This window comes from Anas acuta, chromosome 1 (genome assembly GCF_963932015.1).
Source record: "Anas acuta chromosome 1, bAnaAcu1.1, whole genome shotgun sequence".
NCBI classification, from domain to species: domain Eukaryota; kingdom Metazoa; phylum Chordata; class Aves; order Anseriformes; family Anatidae; genus Anas; species Anas acuta.
In genome coordinates this window covers 9,067,457-9,085,064 of record NC_088979.1, presented here as the reverse complement: position 1 = coordinate 9,085,064, position 17,608 = coordinate 9,067,457, and the positions used below count along the sequence as shown (strand labels likewise).

General features: G+C 37.5%; 1 protein-coding gene and 1 long non-coding RNA gene across 4 annotated transcripts in view; both read left to right on the top strand.

Moving 5' to 3' along the window:
- The window catches only part of GRM5 (glutamate metabotropic receptor 5), a 278,595-nt gene that overhangs the window by 18,507 nt on the left and 242,480 nt on the right, over positions 1-17,608 (top strand). The gene's annotated exons all lie outside the window — the stretch shown is intronic.
- On the top strand, positions 13,134-15,948 carry LOC137849317 (uncharacterized). The gene is made up of 3 exons (XR_011091854.1): positions 13,134-13,877; positions 14,079-14,154; positions 14,256-15,948. It is a non-coding gene; the product is annotated as an uncharacterized lncRNA (long non-coding RNA).

The window sequence follows — 17,608 nt, the reverse complement described above, 5'->3', positions numbered from 1 at the left end:
AGTGAAGGTTACATGACCTATGGACTTACTAATTTATCTTTTCCTCCTCTGTTTCCCATTTTTATGTTTCTTAATGGTGTGCCCTTCCTCCCCCTCCCTCTGTCTCTGGCCTCTCGCCTGTTAACTAGAACTGTCTGAATCATCCCAGCTAACATTGTCCTTTTCTTTCCCTGCTCCCCAGCTGACTTTATTACAGCTCTATGCATTATTCATGTGTATTCAGTGAACAGTTTATGCAGACAGCTTCTGCTATGTGAGCTGTTCACAGGCTGCTCAGGCAGGGCTAGAAGGTGCCTTTAGGCACCACCCTGTAGGAGGAGTGACATATAAATGGTGCTGACCCTGGAGGTGGTGTGCTGAGAAGCCTCTGAGTCATGCATGGTTGCTTATGACGGTGTCAGGGCTATGCTGAAGCCTCTCCATCCACATGAAGTGCCATGTGCATCACATTAAGTTACGCTATGAGAGAGAAGGCTATTGCCTCCTCAGCTTTGTGCTGTGAATCTGCCTTTGCTGTTTGGTTAGTTCATGTTCCTGTGGGATGGAAACATAGTACTGTCACTTATTTCAGCCACATTCAACTACTCCAGTCAGGAGTGGGAGTGAAAATAAATCACCTGAATTTATAGCACTAGAAAACATGGCCTGAGCATATTGGGTGTTGGAAACAGGACAGTGCAGTGGGTACCGGAGCAGGGAGTTTGGGGTGCTTTACACGGAAACAAGATACCAATTTCTGTGCTCCCCTAGACTATGCACATGGCCCTATTGAAATTGCAGAGACTGTGCCAATGTCACATGATGGAGAGAATGGTTCAGGTACTCCCAGGTTGCACTGGGTTGCACCGTTGCACCATTACAGTGTTGTGCTCAAGTTGATCCATCCACTGGGAAGTACAGCATAAGATATGACGCTGAGGAGATGAACGTATCAGCTAGTGTTGCAGCACAACCAGCTAGATCAGAGCTATTCTAGGCATACTTACAGCCCCTTCTGTAGCTTGCTGTGGGCCTGTCTGCAGCCATCTGCAAGGGGGCCTGTTTAATGACTTTGTAATGGTTTGGTATTTTGTAGGTTGAGAATTGGCACACATGGGTGTCCTTGAAGCATTTGCTCCAAACACCCACATTTCAAATGTGTAATGGAGGTGTTGTGAGTATCAATACTCCAGAAGAGAGTAAGGAACATTTAGATACTACTGATAATGTAGGCCAGAAAAAGCCTTGGACATGCAGTTTATGTACATGTTCTGTCACCAACCACAGAGGTTTGTGCCCTTAGAGAAGATACCAAGTATGAATTTCCTCTGAAACATTATTGAGAAAAAGTACATTGATTGACATAACTCCTCTAGAAGGCAGACAGACAATGGACACCAAAACCTGAAAAACTGAAAGTTTAAAAGCTAATTCCTATTTCTCTTTTACATACAAGCTTTTCACTGATTTTGTTTTTTCTACTTTTGAACAGTTGGTAGAGTGGGTGTTACATCCAACACCTCCGTGTGACAAATCTCAGCCTACAAAATACTGACACGTTACATTTCATTAACCATATGGGACCTAATTATGCTGCCAGCTAAAATACAGGTGCAAGTTCCAAAGGAACTGTTTGCTATATGTGCACGGGCCCTATAAAACCTATATTTTTGCCTACAGAAAGCAGGACATTCATTGGACATTTGCAACATTCATGGCTTAACTGAGATATGTAGAGAATAACTTTTAACATATAACTGATATAAAAAGTGAATTTGTACTCACAAGGTGGAAGTTTTGTTGTAGGATATTGTGGCATCATCATATTTATATGGATAAAAAAACAACCAACCAATCAACCAACCAAACAAAAATAAATAAATAAATAAATAAATAAATAATAAAAAACAGGATAAAGAAAAGCCCAGGATAAATTTGGTTTTCTGGGAAAAGCTCACACTGCCAGCTCGTGTCAAGCTTATCATCCACCAACACCCCCAGGTCCTTCTCCTCAGGGCTGCTCTCAATCCATTCTCCACCCAGTCTGTATTTGCGATTGGGATTGCCATGGCCCAGGTACAGGACCTTGCACTTGGCCTTGTTGAAATCCTCGCAGGCCCAGTTCTCAAGTCTATTCTGGTCCCTCTAGATGGCATCCCTCCCCTCCAGCAAGTCAGCTGTGCCACACACAGCTTGGTGTTATTGGCAACCATTCTGAGGGTGCACTCAATCCCACTGTTCGTATCACCAACAAAGATGTCAGCATTGGAGAACAGTGCCAGTCCCAATACCAATGCTTAAAGAATGCCACTTGCCTGGACACAGAGTTGTTGACCACAACTCTTTGAGTATGACCATCCAGCCAATGTCCTGAAGCTGCTCTTGAGATTAGTAGCAAGAATGTGGCAAAGTGTTCTTATGGGACTGGATGTTTCTGCAGATGTAGCTAATTTCCAGTAAAAGCAAATTATTGTATACAGCAATAACTCAAAATCATTTAAAAGCAGTTGATCTGTCCTAAACATGTCAAGTAGAAATTACTGAATTTTGCTTTATAAAATGGTTCATCAAATCAATCATGTTGATAACTCTTATAAGATGATGGTTTCTCTCTAGCTAAATGAATCTGTCATTTTGCTATGATCATGGTAGAAGTGCTACTAACTTCTTCACATAAGCAAGAAATGAATAATACTTCATAATTTTGTAAAGAAGTTTGTGAAAAAAAAGTAACAAACTGACAACATTTGAGAAGTTTTTTTCTGTGTGTTTGCTCTCTATATTAGTGAGAAAAAAAAACATTTATATAACATTTTTTCTTCATTTTTCTCTGTTAAAAAAAAAAAAAGAATAAACATATAGAAAAAGGGGAATATATAAATGAAAATTGATTTCCCAAATAGAAAGAATGGATGATTTTGCATTATCATTTTCTGCTGGTGGAATTTGTTAGTCTTATCACCTACACACCATACTTCTGGATGGCTATCAGTTATACTTACAAAAATGAAGCTTTCAGATGGCCAATAGCTGTTTTAGCTGTCCTCTAAAAATAGTGATAGTAACCTTTGCAGTGAAACTATTTTGCTAATTTGCATGGATATGTGAGAAGCTCTGATTTCAAAGATCTGCAGTTTTTTCTGATGTGAAAAGTTTAATTGGTGAATAATAAAGCTGTTTGCTTTGAGTTTAAATATAATCTAAAAAAGAATTTTGGGCAAGATATCAAGTAAATATATATCTCAGGGAGAGGGAGTTGGTCAGTTTTTTAATATTTTCCATTTACAGACTTTGCTTGAACTGTTATAATCTGCAAACTATTATGCTATAGTAAAGTCCATGGCTTGTAAAGTCTTTGGCTTACTAAAGTCTGTACAAGGTTACCAAGTGACATTTTCTGATAGGAAGGATTTTGTAATAAGATATTACTACCTTCTTTCCAATCACACGTTGCTTTAAGATTGTGAATAATATACAAGTAATTAATAAAGTCTTTTATCAATCACTTATAAACTACATATTATTTGTGTGCCTAACCTTCCTAATAAAGAGACAGCACTGAAACACCCAGCGCTGCAGTTGAGCAGTCTCCTGAGAAGTTCAGGATTTCAGTATTAAGAAGAGATATCTGTCCTATCTGTGGATAAGAACAGTTGTGGAAATTGCACCCGTAGTTAAACTTGTTAATGCTTGACATTGCTTGAACTAAGTAGCCTTGATGCAGTGCTGTTGTGCTGGTTTGAGATCATATCATGCACTTCTGCTGAGTGTCATTAAGTGTTAACTTGCATTGCCAGTTTGTTCAACAGGAACATGAGGATTTCTCTCTCAATCCAAGAATTAATGTTGTTGCTTTTGTTGTTTTTCCTACCACTCTGAATATCTTTGTGCTTTTACTGTGTTTCTATTGTCTACTTATTTAAACTTCTGGCTTTTTTTTCTCTCTTGTTATGCATTTGAATAGTACCTATCATAAAGGTACCCTGACCTTAGCTGGTACCCATATATGAGGGGATACCCATATTATAAGTAATTTATGAAAACTATTTTCCATTTCCAAATAGTAGCACACACAGTCTGGACTTACTTTACTCTTACAAACTGAGTCCTTTTCTTTCATTGTCTAAGCTGTTTTATTTCTTTAATCCAGACAGTGCAATGGAATTAGACAAAAAGAGTTGGCAGTTTCAATCCATCATATACACATCAGGGTTCTAGTTCAGCAAGTGTTCTGAACCTTTTTGTTATTTCTTATCTGTACAGCTCAAGTAGTTAAGAAGCATCATATCAAAAAGCATTCTTCACTGATAGACAATAGACTTTGAATGCACAATGGACAAGTCTTTAGTATTATCTGCCAGAATAAGAACAATGCTGATGAAGAAACTGACTGTTGCTTTAATTAGATCTTTCCTCAAGGACTCATTTTGTTCGGCAATTATTTTATTCATTTGCTTCCTTGCAATGTTTTTCTCTGAGCAAAGCTGGCTGACTCTTCAATCTTGTAGAAATAGTGGTATTACTGTAAGGACTGTAAAACCAGTACCTTGAAATAAGCTTCCTCTTGGAGGTCAGTGATGGCTACCAAAATGCTTCTGCTACGTATTTGTGTTGTTAATATGCAAAATTTAATATGAGAGCACAAAATATGTAATATGGTAGCTGACTGGTGCAGTCAATACAACAGAAGGACGGGATGCCATCCAAAGGGACCTGGACAATCTTGAGAATTGGGCCCATGTGGACCTAATGAGGTTCAACAAGTGTAAGTGCAAGGTGCTGCACCAGGGCCAGGGCAATCCCATATATATAGACTGGGAGAAGAACTCATTGAGAGTAGCCCTGAAGAGAAGGACTTGGGGGGTATTGGTGGATGAAAAGCTTGACAAAAGCCAGCTGTGTGAGCTTGAAGCCTGGAAGGCCGACTGCATCCTGGGCTGCATCAACACAGGGGTGGCCAACAGGTAGAGGGAAGGGATTGTGCCCCTCTGCTCTGCTCTCACAACACCCTACCTGGAGCCCTGCATTCAGCTCTGAGGCCCCCAGCACAAGAAGGATGTTGATCTGTTAGAGTGGGTCTAGAGGAGGGCTACAAAGATGATCAGAGGGCTAGAGCACCTATACTATGAAGAAGGGCTGAGGGAGGTGGGGATGTGGAGCCTGGAGAAAAGAAAGCTCTGGGCCTTTAATAGCAGCTTTTCAGTACTTAAAGGGGGCTAAAACAGAGAGCAACTTTTTACTTGGGCAGGTAGTGATAGGACAAGGGGGAGCGGTTTTAAACTATAAGAGAGGAATTTTGATTAGATATTAGGTAAAAATTCTTTACTCAGATAATGGTGAGACAGGAACAGGTTGCCCAGAGAAGCTGTGGATGCCCCATCCCTGGAGGCATTCAAGACCCTGGGCAACCTGATCTCGTGGTTGGCATCCCTGCACATGGCAGGGGGATTGGAACTAGATGGTCTTTAAGGTCTCTTGCAACCCAAGCCAATCTATGAAAATTATATTTGAAAATTTTTTAAGCACCAATGGTTTTAGACACTATTCCAGAACATTTTTTTTTTTCATTTCTAATGTGAAGACTTTATATTTTTTGTGTTTCTAGGGGTAATTCTAGTCCTTTTCAAATAAATAATCTGAGGTTCTTTGGAACAAGGATCCTCTGTACAAAAAGACACCATTAAATATAAAAGCAAAGGGCTGAGTTCAAGCACTACGTTTCCTTACTATTAGTTTTATTCTTGTTTCTCTTTTGGACCATTGCAATGATCCCTTTATAAAGGAAATCTACAATAAAGAGGACCGGACCTAAGCAGTGGATGCACGCTAATCCATGTTATTGTGGTGGTTTTACAGCGTGGGCTGCTGCAGGAAAAGTCAACATCCCAGCCAGATCCAGCACAGTTATGTGTTCTTGTACTGTCCCTTGTCCTTCTTGTGAGCTTTACCATAGTAAATATGCAATTCTGAATTTACAGTTGTTGTACCTGAAAAATATTTGTTCTTAAAAAGCTGATACAATCTGATCATGTGGGACATGCCTATTTTAAATAGATCATGATTCATACTCTCTCCAGCTGTGCCTGGGAATTATTTGGGACAGTCTTATTTGGTCCAGGCAAAAAAGGATTCCTGGGACTACTCAAGCAAATAAATTCCACAGGGAATCATGTTTCAGAGCTATGGAATATTCTTTTGTATTGCTTAATATCCTAGAATAAAAGTTATCTTTGTTTCCTGAAAAATACCTTTCTTAACCTGCAGGCATGCATTGAAGAAAGAAGTTCTGAATATAAGCACAAACTAATGGATGTTCATTCCACCTGAATGTTTTCATAGTCTTCTTTGCTTTCCAAGGATCCTAGTTTCTTTGCAGCTCTCTACAGCTTGTTGAGATATTTAATAGCTGAAAATGTATTATTATTAAATGTGCTTTGTCTTATTGGAGTGAATAATGAGACACTAAAAAGAGCTAGCTGTGAACTCATTCAGTTGTAATTAAATGAATATATTTTGTATAAACATTACTGTTTATTGAAGGAGGGATAATTTCAAAAGAACAGATATTTGAGAAATTAAAAAAAAAGGTAATAGATTATATAAATTGCACTACTCATGATCAGACAGTCAAATATAAAACAGAATGGACACTTTTAAGGCAAAGATATATTTCTAATCCAAAGTTTACATCTCAGTTAATGACATAGAATGGGATCTCTTGGGAATGGATTTTCCAATTGTGAATGGAGGGAAGAGCTCTCACATCCCTCAGAAAGTTTATTTAGATAAAGTATTATGCCTGTCCAAAACAGTAATAAAGTGAAAATTGTAAAAATCAAAATAAGTTGGATCTTGCAAACTAAGATAGATAGATAAATCTACCACTGAGGTGTGCAAAGTTATGAAGAACAAGAACAGATTGAGTCAACACTAAAAGTAATTCATTTTTGTTGCCAAACCAAAATAAACATTTTTTTTTTTGGCATAGAAGTGGCTCTAGGTGGCACAGCTGGCTCTATTTAATTTTTTCTTCAAGCTGCTAAATAAATTGTCCCAGAGATACTGTACACTCAACAGAGAGTGAGATCTCCAAGTAGTGATTCAACCCTTCATTTTATTTAACCTCTCCATTAGTGACCTTGGATGACTGCCTTCTTAACTCTGGTACTTTAAATAAGTATTTAGAATTACTGCTGAACACAGAACTCCAGGTGGGATCTCATGAGAGCAGAACATCACCTCTTTTGACTTGCTAGATACACTTCTTTTGATGAAGCATGGGATATCACCAGCTTTCCAGGTTGCAAGCATATATAGCCAGCTTGTGTTGAGCTTTTCATCCACTGCTACCCTCATGTTCTTCTCAATAGGGCTGCTCTCTATCCACTCATCACCCAGCCTATATTCATGCTTGAGCTTGCCCTAACTTAAGTGCAGGACCTTGCACTTGGCCTTGTTGAACCATGTGTTTTTCACACAGACACACCTCTTGAGCCTGTCTGGGTCCTTCTGGATGACACACCTTCCCTCCAGCATGCACCACACAGCTTGGTGTCATCTGCAAATTTGCTGAGGGTGCACTCAATTCTTCTGTCCATGTTGCCAATAAAGATGTTTAATAGTATTGGTCCAGTAAAAATCCTTGAAAAATTCCACTCCACCACTTATCACTGGTCTCCACCTGGACACCAAACTACTGGTTGAGACTGTCCAGTCATTTCCTTGTCCATAAAGCAACCCATCCATCAAATCCATGTCACTCCATTTTGGAGACAAAGATATCTTGTGGGATAGTGTCTAATGATTTTCACAAGCCCAGGTAGCAAGGTAGCAGGTCTTTTCTAGGGGGAACATTGCACCCTGTTTTTGAGATCCTTTAAAGTAAGCATTGCTTAGGGGATGGCAATGTATTATTGGAGAATAGCAAATACAGTGGCATGAAAAAAGAAGGTGTAAGACTGCATAAGATTCTTCACAAAAGTCTTCAGTGATCAACACTGGTACTGCTTTTATGTAGTGCTTTTGTAACTGGTGTAAGTGCAATAAGTTTAATCTATATGGGTTTCTAATAATAGAAAATTATTAAAATTATTAACCAGTAGAAAGGGGAAAAAGAGTAATTGTACAGGAATAATTAGATGTTTTTTGAAGACTAGAGTAAAAGAATTTGTACTTAAAATTTTCCCTGTCTTTAGGTATTTAACAGAATAATCCAATCTTGTATCACAGTCATTCAAGGCTTCTTCTATAAGTCAGTAAGAAATTCTGACAGAGATGTGGAAAGGGCAAATGTGATCTTGGACAGGTATTTCCAGGAAAAATAAAAGACTGTTAGTCCTGCTGTAAAGGATCTTGTAAATCACATTCTTATTATTGCACACTGGTAGTCATTGTTTGGGGAAGAGAGAATCAAATAAGGAACAGCTGTGGTGAAGGGTTATTAGTGTAACCTGAAGCCTATCATGAAACAAGAGCCTAAAAGAATTGGCTTTATTTAGTGGAGCAAAAAGAAGCCTGAATAATATTGCTGTTTCTAAATACAACACACTAGATAATAATGATGACTAAAAGAAAAAATGTTAATAAATAAGTGTACACTGAGTATTAGAAGGATTTCCAGCTCTCAGGGTAGTGTGTCTCTAGAATAGTTTTACAATCTATAAACTTTGTGTGTGGAGTGAGCTGGATTTGAGATCAAATTTAATAAGTTTATGAAAGATTGTTCACATGTCACTGTGGGCTGCTGGAGTCACCTTGGGAGGTCATTTAGTGAGTTTACACTAGTAGTGCATGAGTGATCTTTAGCAGTATGTGTGTATGCATTTTAGAAGAAACAACTGATTTGAAGCACATCTGAAAGCATATGCCTATCATCTTTGAAAATAACAGCTAGGAGAAGAAAATGATTATAGGAACATTGGTGTATTTAATCTTGATGAAGACAGTAAGACATAATGAATTTTCTGGCTAGTTTAATTTCACTCCACAGAAAAAAAATATTGGCATTAATGAACTTGGAAATGAGCTGAGCTACATGGCTGAAAATAGGGGAAAAACAGCAATTTATAAACTGGATGCACTATGCCCTGATGAATGGAACAGAGAGTATACAGCTTGATGTTAAAATCTATGTCATCATTCAAATAAACCAATTGTTATGCAGTGTTCAAGACAGATAAGAGAGCAAGAAAAAATGGCCTGTTGTTCAATAAAATAGAATTCGTGTGGCTACATTCTCCTGTCCCTTTTTCTTCTTGATTTCACTATGCAATAAAAAGAAAGGAAGAATTGAATGGAATGCAGTTTTGTACATAGAGAAAATCTGCAACTTCTAAGGGAATCACTTAACATGTATTTTTGGCTGCCTAGTATGCTAATAACAAATTAGGGAAAAAATAAAATAATCAATAAAATTGTCTCAGTGTAGGAATAGATTATAATTTGGGACTGACCACACAAGAAACCAACCAACCCAAACCCCCACACCTGACATATTTCTCAGTGTATTGCTAAATGTTAGGTCAGAGACTGGATGTTTTGTTATCATCACTTTATAAAATCCACAGTAATGATTGCTTCAGAAACTGGAATTTCATTGTCCAAGGTGAGTGCTTTCCTCAAAGCTACATTCCTGTTCTTGCCTGGACTGACTGTATGTTTGAGAAATTTATACAAAAGGAAAATCTTTGATTGGAGTGACTGAAGGAGACCTTTACCACCATGTCTTATAGTTGCCACTGTTTTGAGATCTGAACTCTCTGCTTCACTTCAGGCACAGAGGGAAATGGAAACTCACTTCTCATATGGGCATTATTATGCCAAAATCACATGAGAAAGGATTGACCCTGTTCAAGTGAGCAACCCCAGGTAAAAGCTTAATTTGGCTTAAGTTGTGATTTAAGCGAGGGAAGAGATTCAATCTAGCTAAATCAGGCATCTTCACCTTTATGCAGGGCAGATCTTCTGCAGTATTTTATACTGTCTATTTGGCATAATAATCATAGCAGAATGTTGATTATGGGGCTCTGGCTGTGCTCTTCCTTGCACTACAGAAGTCTAGTTCAAAACTTGAACTGGACAAGACCCTGAGCAACCTGTTATAAGTTGCCCTTCTTTGAAGCAGGGATTAGACCAGGTGACCTCCAGAAGCTGCTTCCAATTACTACCATTCTGTTCTCTGGATTAATTATGGTTTGGGTGAAAAACAAGGAGACAGACCACAGTGAATTTTGTCCCATCTTACTCTTATCTCTCTCTTCTCTTAATGTAATATTTCAGATATAATACTCTCTCAGCAGCCATGTGAGACAGAGACTGTGATCCTCCTTATTGCAAGAGGGGACAGTGGTTGGTGTATATTTCTAAATTGTATTGGTGAAGCAGGACTTCTGAATCCCAAGCTAAGTCTGGATCAACCCTTGTTTCAGGCAGTGGGATGTAGCTATGACCAACAGAAACCAGAAGCAGGTGGAGTCCTGATCTCACTGGTGACATTGTGAGATGAGAATGACCATGCCTTTCTGAACAGTGCCGAAGATGGGTAGGATGCAAGTCTCCTGTTTCCCACTGAACTGTGTCTGAATGTATTGGTGCAGAGTACAAATGTTCTGCAGCAGGTCTAGAAAGCTCTCCTCAAAATGTACTCTGGGAAACTTGATGTAGATGGAAGAAAATTAAGTCGATGTTCCCTGTTTCTTTTCAAGAAAGAGAACACATTGCTTTAGATCTGAGAATGTGACTATAGACAGTGATAAAATCTGTGGGCCTGTGGTATCTTTTCAAGGTATCAAACAATAGTTTTAAAAGCTAAAACAAAATTCAAGATGTGAGGTAGACAGATTGGCTGTGGGAGGATACTTTTTGCTGATATGTTGCTGACTTTTTTTTTTTTAAATTAACCTTTGATTTTATTCTGTAATGCTGGAAATAGTTAAAGAGTGCAAATACCTCTACTTCTAACCATTAATTTTAACTAGATTTGTGTTACCATAATCTGACTTCTGTAGTGTGTTTACAGACACCATAATCAAAATGGTGCAGAGTGGGATTGTTCCATCCTGACACACTCAGGAAAAACAAACAAACAAACAAAAAAAAAAAAACAACAGAGCTTTTATGGGCATTGCTGCAACATGAAAGAATTTCATATCAGGACTAATGCATGTCCATTTGGAAGTCTGTATTGTGCGAGTGTCTGCCCATTCATGTGCATGTGTAATCTAACTCTCTAGCTGTTTAGAATGACTCTGTGATCAGTCGAGGTCTGTATTCTTAGCAGAAAAACAATGTTATCATTAAGTGGTTGTACCAGGAGTTGTACTGAAGATTTCTGCCACCTTCGTGTATGTTGAAATGATTCAGTGCTGGTGATTTGATTTTTTTTTTCCCCTGACAAATGCAGTCAGACAGCAAGCAATATTTCAGTGTGTCAAGAGAACTAAAATGGATTCTAGCTTGAATAACTGCTATTCACAGAAAAAAAAAAAAATAATGTTTGTATTTACCTATGATGAGCAGATTTAAATAATCTGATAGCTGTGAAGTAACTGACTTGTATAAGAAGTGGGACACATACTTATTGGTCTGACATTCACATATTTATATCCATAAATAAACATCCACATACTCATTGTGTAAAAAATTACGTGTCTGTCTCAAATCTCAAAGAAACTACATGGAGCTATTTATTCTACTCAAATGCAAATCTACAAAAGAGAGTAAATGTATGTAAGGAATAGGAAACGAAGACAGAGTAATTATGTAGGTTCTGTCTCCTTTTCCTCTCCTTCATCTGTTCTACTGTCCAGTTATATGGATGGGAGGACAGCATTTATATTTCCTAGGTTATTGATTACCTGTGTGAATGGAAGAATAAGGCCATTTTTTCATCCCAGCCAAGAGCTGTGCTCATACAATCAATGTAGAGAATATGCTAAGGCTTGTTTTCTGTGTATTGCTGAGTACATGAGGCTGCATTACCTGTTTGCCCTAAGGAGGGTTCTGTGTTGTGAATTTTTGCATTAATTTAAATGTCACAGGAAATTTTTCAGCTCAAATACAGGGACCTTCTACATAACATAGGTCACAGAATTTTGTCCAGTAAAACAAGCATGGGAAGAAATTATTCTATCCTGTAATGCAAATGTTTTCAGACCCAAGAACTTGTGACTAAACCAGTGTATATCTTATTGAAAGACATTTGGTCTAAATGTAGGACCTCCAGGAGATGATTAATCAGCTACATCCTTTAATTATGTTGCAACAGTTAATTACTCTTGCTGTTAAAAGTTGTCTTGCTTCTAATCTGAATGTGTCTGTCTCCATGGAGACATTCTTCTATGGAAAGAATAGGGCACCGTGACCTCTCTCCTCATAGAGTTTTCTATTTGTTGCCTTTCTTGGTAGATTGTTTCTCTTAATCTCAGGCTCTCACAGTTGTCCTAAATGATGGGTACTTCTTGTAAATAAAGATCTCCTCTAATCACTGCAAAAGATGTGCTTTGAATTTACATGAGTACAAGGGATATCAAACTCAGGATCTTGCAGTTTCCATGCTGTTCTTTATTGCTGGAAGAACTCCGTGTCTTTAAAATGTACTTGAGTTTGGCCTCTCCTGAACCAACTTAGTGAATGTTTCCAGTTTTGATTTCCATTCAACTTGGCTATTAGCTTCAGGGAAGGAGGGACTATTCTTGTCAATGCCATAGATTTCACCTTCATAAAAGACGTCTTGAAAGAAGATTTTAATCTTTCTCAAGGAGAGGCTTGCTTATTACTGATATTGATCTGATTTTATTATGTTGTGATGTCAGGGAGCAGTTACTCGGAAGTCAGTGCTGAAAACAGAGCCTGACCCCTTTATTTTGTTTATTTATTTATTTAGTTAGTTATTTTCTGCAGTTGATTTCTTCACTTTCTTAAACCTTGCCCTTGAAATCTGGGATTCTGAGCAAAAGTCAGGGCAGTCCATGACATGCTTGTGTCTTTTCTTTCCTTGTCTGTGGCTCCTAAATTTACACTCACACTCTTTGAGCACAAATCAGTTACTTTATGCAATACAGGATTTAGGAGTTTAACATGTTTTTAACACATGTTTTTAACATGTGCTTGTTTCTAGGTAAGCTTGACCAAACCAATTAGATTTGGCTGTGCATATTTTTTCTTCTTGATAACACCTGTTTTAAACACCAGAATAATGAAAAAGTAATCAGAGCTCTAAAAATCTAATTTTACTGATCTGGGATACACTAGATAGATTGCTTAGTGGCAGACGTTCAGGACCAATGTATTTAGCATTTACTTTTACTTAAACACTTTCTAGCCTCGTCTCAAGAAGCAGAAGACATTAAACCAGCAGCATACAGGATTATTACAGGATTCTGTGCTGAAAAAGTAATGGAGATGTTTTCATTAATTATGCTCTTCAGCTTATCCCATTTTGTCCCATACTTTCTCTCCATGGTGATGAGAAGTTTGATATTGACTCACACATGCGATATCCACAGAATTTGTGAATTGGAAGGAGTATCTAGGCTGACCTCCACACCCATACTGACAGAACATCTGAATTCACTAATGATTTCAAAGGCACCAAGTAAAATACTATTCCTTGTTAAGACTGAATGTGACAGCCTGCAAATTGGTCAACTTTTAACAGCAGTAGTTAAAAATACCATTCCTAATGAGATACATAGAGAAATAAGAATAGCCTCAAAACACATAAATGAAGGCTGATTTGTCCTAGGATGTTAGTCAGATAGTGCCGCACAACTGGTCTTTCAGGAAAATCCCATGGTTGGATAATCTGTACCCTTATTTGTGTTCTTCTAAATGTTAGAAATTGTCTGTTCCCGAAGTGTTCTCAGGCACAGCATGAACACAAGGACTGGAGTGGAAAGGTACAGAGAACAATACTTGTCTTGAAGTATGCCCTGGAAGAATTGGGGCAACCCCAAAGTCCTTTCTATCAGTTCATCAAATTTGATTTAATAGCTTCGGTTTTCTGTAAAGTATGATAATTCTGACGTATATTCAACCTTAAGCATAAAGTTGTGAAATCCTTCATCTCTAAAATACTTTGGCATGGAAATTTTTTCCAGGACTTCTTTGCCTTCACATAAGGCTTCAGAAAAGTATGAACATAAGAAAGTCATGAGGACTTATAGCATATCACAGGTTGGTTTGTGTGAGACCTCAGTTCTCGGCAGTGGTGGAGGTGACTGGTGAACCTGAGGATGTTTGGTCTTGAAATTTTCCCTGCTGCCCACCGAAAATAGGAATGGAGAGCTCTAGGACTCTGGGGAGTGTTTGCATGGCAAGGTGGAGTCATCAAGATAGAGTCATGTGCTACTAAACATAGCACAGAATGGCTGAGCTCTGCCTCAATTTCCCCGTCCTTTGGTAGATGCAGTGATTTGGGTAACTTTCCTCTATCCTGATACTGAATAGCTTTAACTTTAAATTTTCATTTCAGTCATTCTAATCACTGAATAGACTAATTTATTTATTCATTTTCATTTTATTTAGTTATTTATTTTCATTCATTTATTTTAGTCATTTTACTTAACATCTTTGTGATTTCCACGTTTTTGTGATTTTTTTTTTTTTTTTCTAATGCGGCTGAAACTGGTCCAAAGATTTTGTTAGGAGAGGACTGATATACACTATGTCTTCTGCAGAAGGCAAGCTATGATCATTAGGAAGTTTTTGTGAGAACAGAATAAAGAGTAAAAATCATATATCTTTATATCTTTTCAAGAAAAAAAGAGATTTTAAACTTCAAAGTTATGTGTAGTTATGGTATGCCAAGTGGAAAAAAAAGGCTTAAGCACTTTTACTGTTTCAATTTGTTTGACAACAGTACAGTCCTTAAGTCTTAATTGTGTTTCATTTTTATGGTCATCTAGCATCATCTTTTGGGATGACAAATATAGAAAAATATTTGTGTTCATAATTTCTGCAGCAAGTCATAATTTTTTTTATCAGATAAAACAAAATTACTCATAAGGCAATGATAATTTTTGTGGCTTTTTATATCTCAGAAACACATACATATTAATGAAAAAGCATTGTAATGCCAAAAGATTATGTTGTTTCTTAAACAGAAGCAAACACATCATTGGGGAAATAATTGAAATATAATTACATTTCATTTAAGCACTTCATAAATTAGGAACATTTTTTTTTTTTAATGAAACATTAAAAGTCTTGCTGACCTTTTATTTGCACCTTACTGATTTAAGTAAATCATAAATTTAAATATGTACATATATATATTCTTCAGAGATGCTGGGTCACTTTCTGGCCCATAGAAAAGACCTGTCAGGAGAGGAGAGAAACAATAACATGTAATGTCAATCACACAAGAAGGTATAATGAAATCTATCATCATTTAAGAACTACAAACTTCTGATAACAGCATTCATCATCTTCTAGAAGAGAGATTCTAAAATCTGCAAAAGAAGTTTTGTCTCGTTTAATTTCAGAAATATGTGTCAGTTTAAGGACTTCTTGGAACTACAGTAAAATAGAAAACTTCAGCCTGTAAAAGAGCCCTGGGCATCTTGCAGTTCAACCTCCTGGTGAAAGCTGGCCCTTTATTCACCTTCCTTCCTTTCTCTACTTGTAGGTTTTGGGGTCTGTATTGATTTGTATTTTATATCATACTTCACAGTGACTAGATATAGAAAATACTTACAAATGAGACCCAAAGACACCTGTATTTTAATTTTATTTCTACTCGTTTATGTTTAGAAGCAATTCCATTTCATTTAATAAAAATGATGACATTTTCAGTGCAACTTGTTCAAGTTTATTGCATTAATATTTATTGCATTTTTTTTTCTTTTTCATGAGAGCAAATGCATATATGTCTGAGATATTTTTAAATTTATTCAGAGCCCAAATATATTTTTGGGGAAAGAAGTGGTATCATATTAGCCTGAAATTCTGTGGAGTGCTTTTAGTGAGAGCTGAAATTGTTTGGCAGCTTCTGATTTGTAATCCATAAGAATTAGTTGAATAAAATATTCCTTGTTTTATGAATGAAAAATTTATTTTCCTGGATCATGGTTTGTCTATTCAAGAACACAGTTTATAAATGTTATTAGTACTAAATATAGCAGAATGTAAAGGAAATGCAGCTGTTGTGAACAAAAGCAACCTACTTGCCTTTATGGAATTGACTTGTGTTTTCGATTATCCCTACAGTTTTCAAAACATAAAATCTAATTATATTCTTTTAATTTTTAGGTGAAAGACAAGCCCTGTCCCATATGTTTAATTTTCCAGTAGGTATTAAATATTGACTTCAAGTACTTTCCCTATGCAAGTCTGTTGCTGGAACTCACTTTCATTTCTATAATTAGAAATTGTATCTTTATGTCCCTTGATTTTGTTAAACAATTATTAGTGTATTTATTTTTGCAGAAACAGAACAGATGGATTACTTGTTGTTTCATTTCCTAGTTATTTAAATACTATAGCAACATTAAGAGCAGATTAATATCCACTCATATGTGTGATGAATTTGTTAGAATTTACTGAGTTACTGAATGCTGTGTTGCAAAGTCATGGTATCAACTGACCATCAATAAAGTTCACTGGTTTGCATGTCTTTCATTATTCACACGCTGTAATGTGTTATGTGGTGTAAACCAACTGTATGCCAGAGCTTTCTAGTACCATTGCCTGCTCAGCCAGTGTGTTCCTGGGAACAGAAAATGAACTCCAGATTGTCATCATCTGACCAAGCAGAAACTTTGACGGTTGTCATGACTCTCATGCAGAGTACACAGTTCTCTTTCCACTTGGCCCACCTCTTTCAGGATGAATTGATATCCCCATGTGTTTCTTGTGTTTTTCAAATAAAGTCTTCAAACTCAGTGTGTGGTCTATTCTGTTACCTGTTTAAACTTTCATGACAGCAGTCACTAGAATGGGCATATTTGAGAGTACTTCTAAAGTCTTTTTGTTATTCTTGTACAGAGTTCATCATTAACATATTCAGCAGCTCTCCTCAGACTCATACCGTCAAAGTGCTCTGAGATCTTTAGAAACAAAATAAGTTGTATAAACATGGTACTTTGGTGGTGATAGGTTGGTAATATTTTGGTGGTGGTGCTCCCCAGCAGGCTGGTGCCACCAGTGGTGGGGCCCTGCAGTACAGGGGGAAAGGCAGCAGGAAAAAAGGGGGGAACGGCACCACACTCATGGCAACGCCAGCTCTGTTTGGAATAAGACTGAGACATTGCAGAATAATATTTATTTATTTATTTATTAAAGAGAAACATAAGACCTGCTAGTTACACCAAGGAGGAAGCTTCTTGCAGGGCATGGGGAGGCCTGAGCACTGTTGGACCTTCCTTTTTGGGGGTCGCCAGGGACCCTGGGTGAGTGGTCCCTGCCTCAGCTTTGGTGTTTTTTTCTCAGGTGGGCAACTGAGCTCCACCACTGCTGCTCTCTCATTCCCCCTCCTCAAAGGGAAATGGGGAGTAAATACTATGCAAAGGTCTCAAGGGTTGAGATAAGGATGGGGAGATCTCTCAACAATTATCACGATGGGCAAAGCAGACTCAGAGATAGTAATACTTATTGCCTATTACTAACAAGCTAGAGAACTGAGAAACAA